Raw genomic sequence first — 10,534 nt, forward strand, 5'->3', positions numbered from 1 at the left:
CTTGGCAATTAAGGAAAAAGTTGGACAAAATAAGGAAGAATGAGTTACAGGTTTAAAGGAACAGCGCACCTGAAAATGATCATTTACTCACCCTCATGTCTTTCCACAACTTTGTTTTGCCAAAAACATCTGGAACTGTTTGAATATAGTGCACAAGTCATATGAACTACTTTCTTGGTGATTTCTGGAGTTTTAAAGAAAATAAAAAAAATCATGTATGGGGTGAACTCTCCCTTTAAAGAAATGGTTCACCGTGTAAAAAAAAAAAAAAAAAAAAAAAAAAAAGACTCTGCTGAAAATGTGCTCACCCTCAGATCATACAAAATTAGTAGCATTACATATCATCATCACATCTGGAGAAATGTAGACTTGCATCAGTGTCTCATCAATGGATGTGAATGGGTGCCGTCATAATGAGAGTCCAAACAGCTGATAAAAACATCACAATAATCCACAGCACTCCAGTCCATCAGTTAACATCTGATGGCACCCATTCACTGCAGAGGATCTACTTGTGAACAAATGATGGAATTTCTCCAAATCTGTTCTACTTCTTAAATCTTGCATGGCCTGAGGGTGAGGGCACTGCCAGTAAACCTTCATTTTTGGGTGAAATCTCTAGTGGACAGGGCATGTGGCATGCACAGCAAACATCACATGTTCTGCTCCACAGAATCCAAAGAGCACTTCCTAGAAAGTTCCACAGTTTTGTCCCGCACGGCGTCTTTGGTCAGGGCCAAATCCCCCAAAAATCTCCCAGAGGAAGGCGTCTAAATACTGAGATTCTCTCTGTTTTTTTTTTTTTTAATACTGTAGAACTCGAGCACATCAAATGCTTCTCTATAGAAAAATAAACCACTTCTGATCAGATTCAAAATAGTCTTTGACACGTTCGTTCAGCTGGGATCACAGACAAATGGTGAAACGGGCCGCGAACACTGTGATGGTAGGAAAGAGAAGATCGTCGAGCAGAGCAGAACCGATCGTCTGCCGATACCGAACAAGTGCTTTAGCTGTAGTGTGCACTGCGGCCGAGAGAGAACGGAATTTACCCTGCTTTTCAGAGGATGAAGGAGGAAGATGAAACGACCGTAACATCGGACGAGTATTATAATATACACCACAACAAGCATTTTTATTTACACGGTCAATCACTGGCCATTCAAAGCCCATTCAACCCGGTCACCCAAACTTCTGAGCATGAGTGGGCGGGGCCAGATCAGCACTTTGAGTCATCTGTGGGCGTGTCAATGTCCGAATGCCCCACCCCCGTAGCGAGCGACATCTCTGAACTGCCACTTGTTATTGGTTGTAACCATAGGTTGTAACTCACCTGCGGAGGAAAGACAGTCATAAAGATATTCATCAGGACGGCTGTGTCCTAATTTGTATGCTGTCCTTTCTAAATAACATGCAAAATAAGAACAAGCTGCAAAATCGTATGCCAAAAAGGTGCACTTGTAGTGTACTTGTAGTGTATTTTAAACCTTAAAGTATATAATAATATTAATGAAATAAAAGGCAACTTAAAAAGAGTATAATTTCGTTGGTACACTTAGTAATGTCAAATAAATTGTTTTAACTTAGAGTGCATTTTGAATAATTGTTTTTATATTTTTGTCATGCTTTAAAGAAGTACAATTATTCTGATTTGTGACTAACGTACTGAAGCGCATGCAATGCATGTGATATTAATTTTAACTGTATTATTACATTTAAAGTTAATATATTTTAAATGTACTAAACTGCAACTTATTTTAGTGTGAATGTGATTTCTTTTATTCTAGTAGGAATGAGATATATCATAGTTTTCATTAATAGTTTGAATTAGTTTTTATTTTATTTTTAGTTACTTTTTTAGTCGTTTTTATTTTTGTTTTTATATGTCTATATAGTTTTATATATTCAGTTTTATTTATAGTTATTTTAGTACATTAAGTTAAACTCAGTGAAAATGAGAAATGATCACATAAAAGTCCAAATAAATTCAGTAATAATTTCAGTTAACATTTATTTTATTTCAAGAAACATTTTTATGGTTTTAGTTAACGATAACTGTTATATTTCAAAACATGACATGCATGTTTTAACAGTTTATTTTAGTTTCCCATAAATGCTTGTCAGTTCATTCAGCAGTGCATTTTAACCATATTTCGAGACAATAGAAGTGATTATGAAATTACATATAGTGTACTTACGTCTAACTTAAGTGTGTCAAAAGAAGTGCTCTAAAGTTCAGCTAATTGCATTTTAACTATTACACAATTTTCCCTTAATTACAGTTAACATGCAATTAAATGTCCAAAACATTACATTCAGGTTGCACTTAAAGTGTATTATTTCTGTAATGCATACTATTTTTAAAAGTATGTTAAAATGTACACCACATTCACAAAACTGTCTGGATAGTTTGCCATTTCCAGTGTATTTGTGCATGCTTTTTTGGCCTGTTATTAAAGGTGCGCTATTATTTGTCACTTTTGTTAAAAGCATCTTCTAAATGCAAAAATGTAAATTATTTCCCACAAGGCCTTGCACTTGAGAAATCAATGTTTTTGTACTCGTTCGCACACTCACTCTGTTCAGTTGGCAAGGTGTCCTGGGACAGCGGCTCAGAGTCCAGGAGGACCTGAGGGAGACCCACCATCCTCACGCCAGGGTCATGCCCCCTGGACGACATCGCTGGCCATGACATCATCGCTCATTACCATGGCGTTGAAAGCCACGCCCCCCACGGCGAGCTCGTAGTCCAGAGGAAGTTCATTCAGACACTCGGCACTCGACTGCATGTGAACAGAATTCCACCACAGTCACACAGCATAGAGTTAAATGCAATAGAATTACACTGTAGTCATACTGAAGCAACAAACCATGCATTTGAGGGATTTTACCATGATTAAGGCCAGGATTATTACAATTAAGCATTAAACTATTACATAAATAAACTACATAAAATAAACTTTCTCAACCTGAAAAAAAAAAAACTTAAACTTGTTTTATTTTATCTAGTTAGCAAGGCAACATTTTAATTTCATTTAGTTTAACTTATATCTCAATGAAAACTTTTTTTAAAAACACAACAAAAGTACTAAAACTAACTAAAATTAAAACTCTAACTCAATGTATTAGCATAACAACAAAAAAATATATATAGATATTAAATAAAAAGTCACAACAAAATTACTAAAAACTCCAACAAATTAAAATGTAAACAGCATAAATATAAAAATGTCAAAATATTAAAGAAACTTTTATAGTATCAGTGATACTAAAATTACACTCATTATTAGCAAACATCAATGTTTTAAGATCTAAATAAAATAATACAAGACAAAATAAAAAAATGAATTCAATGGAAGTGTTTGAAAAATATAACTAAAAATTAAATAAAATTAATTAAAAATACTATACAGACATATAAAAAAAATACTAATACAAATGACAAAAACACAACAGAATGACTAAAACTTTAAAATGAAAATAGAAAATATATTTAAAAATTGTATGTAAAAAAAACAAAATAAAATAGGATAAAATGAAAATAGTGATTCCTTTGGAAATAATTTAATGTATTAATTCATTACTGTAATTAATCATATTTAGTATCATAAATATTATTAATATTAATAATAAAGTTCATTTACTCAGACTGTTTTTATTCCACTGATTCTATCTGAAGCTTCGTGTTCAGCTCATTTCTCTCTCGCTCAAGGAGGACAAGAACATGCACAAACAGCACATGACACATGAGCCTGACAGAGAGAAGAAGAGCACCAACCGTGAGGCCGAGAGCTTTGAGGATGTTCATTTTACACATGGGACACGTGCGATGGTCCACCAGCCAGGGGTCGACACAGCCCTTATGAAACAGATGCCTGCGAGGAGCAGACCAGCAGTGTTTTATCAGTCTAACACAGAAGTTTTCAGCTGAACACTGAATGAATTTCAATGAATTGATACAAAAACACCTGCACACCATTTACATCCTGATTTTGTAGCAAGAAAAGAGAGCATTTAGCAACTTTGTTATATGAAGACATAGAAATATATTATAGTATATATAATATATCCATTCAAAAGCTTGAGGTCAGTGATTTTTATTTGAATTAAACATTCATTTGTTCATCAAAGATGCATTAAATTGATCAAAAGTGACATTACAGTAATGTTACAAAATATTTATATTTCAAATAAATGCGTTTTTTTTTTACTTTCTATTCATTAACGAATCCTGAAAAATTAAATGTATCTTGTTTCCCACAAAAACATTGTGCAGCACAACTGTTTTTATCACTGATAATAATCAGAGATGTTTCATATTAGAATGATTTCTGAAGGATAATGTGACACTGAAGATGGGAGGAATGATGCTGAAAATTCAGCTGTACATCACAGAAATATATTAGAGTTTAACAGATATTCACATAGAAAACAGTTATTTTAAATAGTATTAATATTTTGCAATTTTAAAGCATTTTTCTGTATTTTTAATCAAATAAATGCAGCCTTGGTGAGCACGAGACTTCTTTCAAAAACATGTACCTACTATAATAATATAAATAAAATGTGACCCTGGAGCACAAAACCAGTCTTAAGGGTCAATTTTTCTGAATAAATAATCTTTCCAAATGAAGTTCTTAGCAATGCATATTACTAATCAAAAATGAAGTTTTGATATATCTACAGTAGGAAATGTGCAAAATATCTTCATGGAACATGATCTTTACTTAATATTTTAATGATTTTTGGCATAAAAGAAAAATTGATAATTTTGCCCCATACAGTGTGTTTTTGGATATTGCTACAAATATACCCCAGAGATTTAAGACTGCTTTTGTTCTCCAGGATCACAAATTAGATGGAATATACAATGTAGTAATATATTGCTGTACTATTGAAAAAGCAGTTTTAATGTAGCTATCTTATTAGTAACTTATCAAAAGTGCAGTCAGGTGTGTGTTTACCTGCAAGGTAAGATTCTGACTACATCATTTGGTTTATAACCCTCGATACACACGGCACAGTTATCGAAATCACTCTCCGTCTCCTACAGGAGAAACACACACATTATAAAGACAAGACAAAGAGTGAGGCAGAAACCACTAACATTTAAAGGCCACCACACTGAATGTGTTTTGTTCACCTGATCGCCCTTCCTGATGGTGCACACTTGTAACTATCTCACGTCACAATAATTAAACACCGCCCAGCCTCCTCTGACCAATCAGAGAACAGAACGTGATTAATAAACGCTTTTCTCCTTCGACTTCAGACTGTTATCTTCTACATCCATCTCTCGTTACAATAATTAAAGACTGAGGGCTGTGATGAGGGCTTTTCTTGTGATGAAAGTCACTTCCTGTGGCCTGTAATCATGTTTTAGGGTCACGTTTAAACACACACAATCACGCAAACCTCTGGAAACATGCAACAGTGGTGAAAGAATGTGGTTTGATCTCAAGGCTGAACAATTCTTGGGGTGGGAAATGTCTAATATATATATATTTTTTTTAAATTCCAAGTTTCTGTTCTTGTTTGTAGGGCTGCACAATTTGGCCAACTTTTTGTGATTTTATAATCAATGTGGCTATGAAATAATAATAATAATAATAACAATAATAAGTTTTATTTTTAATATATTATTATTAATAATACTAAATAAAAAAATAAATATGACTAAATAAAAAAATAAAATATTATCAATGAAACTGCGCTGTAAAATAAAAACCAGTACAACACAAAACAATAATAAATATTAATATATTTTTAAATTGTATTATTATCAATACAGAAGCGGCGCGACGGAGGCATGGTTTCGGATTGTTTTGGCCATCAGCTGCTGACAGTAATAATGTACGGAGCGCGAGCGAAACAGCGATGATCTGCGCATGCTCAGGGAGCGTCGTGAAACACACGCTTTGTTAGTGAGTGAGATTAATCAAACCCTGCGTCCTAATGTGCGTACTATCCACCCTATGCCCTGAATAGTATTGAACATTTTTGAAAATTACTAATATCACATAAAATTTAGGATAGATAGTGTGCACATTGGGACTCAGGCAAAGTTTTTCTTCTTTTTGCCTTTTTATATTGTATTAACCGTCTTTGTTACATCATTTTTTTTAATGTAAATTGCCTTTATGTAATTTTAACTCTGTTATGTAACTTTAATTGTGTAGGACTACAGATGGAAATTAGCATAATGCTAAATCTGGTGCAGCCATCTTTTTGTAACTGCACATTGTCCTGATATAAATAAACTAAACTAAACTTTTCTGGCTGTTACAGGCCAACATGGTGCATATAGCCACTTGCTATATTGGAGTGTGTAACATCATGACTTGTAACATCTAATTAAACCACTTTCTTGCAAAAAGTTAATTATTGCCCTGGTAACTTCTCTGATCATTTCCCATTCCTAAATCCCCTCTAATGTCCCATAAGCTTCCAACTTTCATAATGTGTTGTTTAAGCTTTTCGCTTTCTTCTCTGAATTTCTTGCATTTAATTAATAACATTCTTGTTCTACAGATCTCTGCACTAGTGTTATATGATACTGTTTTGATAGTAGTAGAATACATACTCTGCTGTTGTTTTGTTTTTGAATTTGTCATTGTGTTTTCTGATTTGTTATAATTTTTTCTGAATTGTTGTTGTGTTTTCTGAATTGTTATTTTGTTTTTTAGATTTGCATTTGCGTTTGTAATTTGTTATTTTTTCTTCATAATTGTAATCTGTTTTGCCCTTCTCGGCCAACGTAGGTATCCTGTCAGCAGTAACAGTTTAAGTTCTGTCAGTGTTGCCAGATATTGCTGTGAACACAAATAAAAATAAATAAATAAAAATATATTTCCGCATGTAGTCACTAATGGCTAACAAACTCTCGGTTTAGTCTGTTTTTAGGAACGCTACAACTTTGGTGTTCAACATATTGTTTCAGAGATGCAAACAATTATATATTGAAATTTAAACTTAATTTGGTTGGTTTTATGTTGTTAAAGGGATGCTCCATCCCAAAATGAAGATTTTGTCATTAATCACTTACCCCCATGTCGTTCCAAACCCATAAAAGCTTCATTCGTCTTCGGAACACAATTGAAGATATTTTGGATGAAAACCGGGAGGCTTGTGACTGTCCCATTGCTATTGGCCAATCACTAGGGACTGTCAGAAAACTCCACACACTGTGCTGAAGTCTTAGTTCAGTGTTGAAAACCAACAGTTACGGGCTTTTTTTTATTCAGAGTAGAGATGACATATTTAAGATGTTACTACAGAAGAAAGATTGAACTGCTTATATATAAGAGTAATGTGTGAGAAACAAAGCTTTTCAAAACTTTGAATCAATTGCTTTGCAAAATGATTCACTGTTTCTAAGCACTGGAATCACCACAGGCAGGCAATATACCTGCTGGAGGGAAAAAAAAAACATATAAACGCAATGAAATCTCAGTCCAAACATGTATAATGACACCTAGCTTTACAAACCAACTGTACATGTTTTCATGATTTATTAAATGTAATCTACAAATCATTAAATACAATATGAAGACTGTGTTAAAGTCGTGTTCTTTTATTCGTGCAGGCCTATAGTGATTTTTTTTGTGTTATTAGGCAGGGCTTGGCAAACTAGGTAAAGCAATAAAAGATCATTCGTACACGGAAAAGTATTAAAATTAATTAAATTAATTAAAAATTAACCTACATTATACTGTTTATTTTTTTTATTAGCCTACCTGCATATAACTTCCTACATATGTTTATGAAATTAAGAGCGAAGTAAAGCTATTAATTCAAGTAATGCATGAATACATACGAGTAAAGATATTAGTTTATTGGTGGACCAAAACTGAACAAACATTTCAACATCTGCTTTTAGTAAATAAAAGGAGAAAATAAGGGAAAAAATAATATTAAATAATTTTAAGTTTAAAATAAAAGAAGGTATTTTATGTGATTTGCATGTCTTTTCTTTAATAAATACATTTAAGTAGTGCTGTCAAACAATTATTAATATTATTAATTAATATTAATTATTAATAATCACATCCAAAACACATAATATGTGTGTGTACTTTGTATATTTATTATGCGTATAAATACACACACATGCATGTATATATTTCAGAAAAATATGTTATGTTTATATGTGAAATATACGTATATTTATGTGATATAAATTCTATATTAATATAAATATATATAGATGTAAATATTTTTTAAATATATACATGTATGTGTGTGTATATTTCTATACTAATAAATATACACAGTACACACACACATATTATGTACACAAAAACTTATTTTGGATGCGATTAATCGGTTGACAACTAACTTTAGTACATTCGAAAAAATTGCATAGTTGAGTTATTTAATTACTTAAAAATATAGTCAAAACAATAAAATCGTGAAATATTATTACAAATTAAAATAAACATTTTCTATGTGAATATATTGTAAAATGTCATTTATTCCTGTGATGTGCAGCTGTATTTTCAGCATCATTACTGCAGTCTTCAGTGTCACATGATCTTCAGAAATCATTCTAATATGGAACATTTCTGATTATTATCAATGTTGAAAACAGTTGCGCTGCCAAATATTTTTGCGGAAACCATGATAAATTTTGTTTTCAGGATTCTTTGAAGAATAAAAAGTTCAAAGGAACAGCATCTATCTATCTATCTATCTATCTATCTATCTATCTATCTATCTATCTATCTATCTATCTATCTATCTATCTATCTATCTATGTAGTGCAGTTCATTATCTCCAGCAGAGAGCGCAGACTCACACTTTTTCCATTCTGACCACACTATGGGTTTTGATGAAGAAAAGTGTCATTTCCTCTGTCTGTTTCTTTGATGTAAACATTCAAGATCACTGCACTTTCGGTAGTTTGTTCAGAGGAAAAGCTGTCCTGTTCTAGCGCTCTCTTAAACATGTGTTCAGTGGGCCGCTTCAGACAGGGGAGTTTCCTCAGCTATATTTAGACATCCTTTGTAATGTCCCTCATGCACAGCGGGGAATCCACAGCAGATTACATTGACATTTACACACAGGTACAACAGTTCTTCAAGTTCTGGTGCACATGAATGAAAGACACATGCTGGTGAGTGCAGGAGAACTAGTTAAAAATAAATCCAGTTCTCAGGGCGGCATCACCAACTAGGACACAAGCCAACATAAAAGTCACCTTTTTACAGAGTGTATCAAAAAGCTTGACATGAGACACACTTTCAAACTGTCTTTCGGGTGTGTAAACTTCACCAGTGTCTCATTTTGTTTCCTGTGTTTGATTCCTGTTGCTGCTTGGTCCTCCTCGGTAGAAATCACCAAAAAGTGCACCTAGCATCGGTGATTAAGAGGCAGGGACTCGAACGAAAATTAAACATGGTTTTACTACACTAACCATAGTTTAACCATGGTATTTATTAAACTGGGGTTATACAAGTGGTGAACAACAGGCCATAAAATATTCCACCTTTACCATGGTTCATTTTCTTAAGGGATTTGTATCTAAATCAAGTGAGTCGCGATCTGCGCTCCGAAGTCACGATCTGAATAAAACGTTTCATGAATTTCAGATTTTGTCAGATTTTGCTACCTCCCATTAAAACAGTGGGTAGTACAATTCGACAACGAAAAATGCTACTGTAAAGTTGTTTATTAACGTCAACACCTACCACGACACCTACAGTATTAATTATGTGTTATATTCCCGGTTGTAGCTAGAAGGGATACGGCTACAGGAAACCAACAATAAATAATTTTTTCTAGATTAGATTGTGTTTTTATTAAAGTCTACACCTACCCCAACCCTAAACCTACCCTTCCAGTAATGCAGATACATTAAATATTGTTGTTCAGCGCAAGAAAAAGGACGCAATATTGATGTGTGAATGCGCAGTATACCCTAGTAGGAAAATCTGAGGGGTAGGATAAAATGTCAGGACACCGGCATTATCGAGAATAGCATGATGCTTGCGCTGCGCCTTGTTTACGAGCCGAATAATGCACATGCATGTGTCGTGGTACTCGCCATAGTAGAAGAATTGTTGAATAATTCTTGTTTTTGTTTCTGGATTGCATGAAGAATAAGACATAAGGCAAGGAAGTTCAACACTTTCTTCTCAATCACAAGAAAATGTCATTTTTAAAGTTAATTTTAATAGCTTGCTATACTCGCAATGCATTACCCCCAACACTGGTTATATGATTACTGTAGCTGGTTCATTTAGGGGCTGGTTGAGGATAACAGCAGTCTTTATGTTCGATGCCACAACTATGTACAACGTGATTGGGTAATACTGTATAAAGCAAATTAAGCACTACTTGGCCAGTGAAGATACATCTTCTGGTGATAGGCCATTTTCCCTCTAAACTGAGGAAGACCAGGAGTATTTAAGCTCTTTCTCTGTGTCTTTCCCCATTGTGCCCATCACCTTCAGCTGAACAAATTATATAGTGAAACTCTCAAATGAATGTTAATGAAGAAGCTTCAGGCGTCAGTCAAACACACACAAGTGCA

General features: G+C 33.6%; 1 pseudogene; it reads right to left on the bottom strand.

The window, feature by feature from the left end:
• Positions 1-1,219: 1,219 nt before the first annotated feature.
• On the bottom strand, positions 1,220-5,293 carry LOC122134317 (annotated as a pseudogene).
• Positions 5,294-10,534: the final 5,241 nt, after the last annotated feature.

Source organism: Cyprinus carpio, chromosome A2 (assembly GCF_018340385.1).
Source record: "Cyprinus carpio isolate SPL01 chromosome A2, ASM1834038v1, whole genome shotgun sequence".
Taxonomy (NCBI): domain Eukaryota; kingdom Metazoa; phylum Chordata; class Actinopteri; order Cypriniformes; family Cyprinidae; genus Cyprinus; species Cyprinus carpio.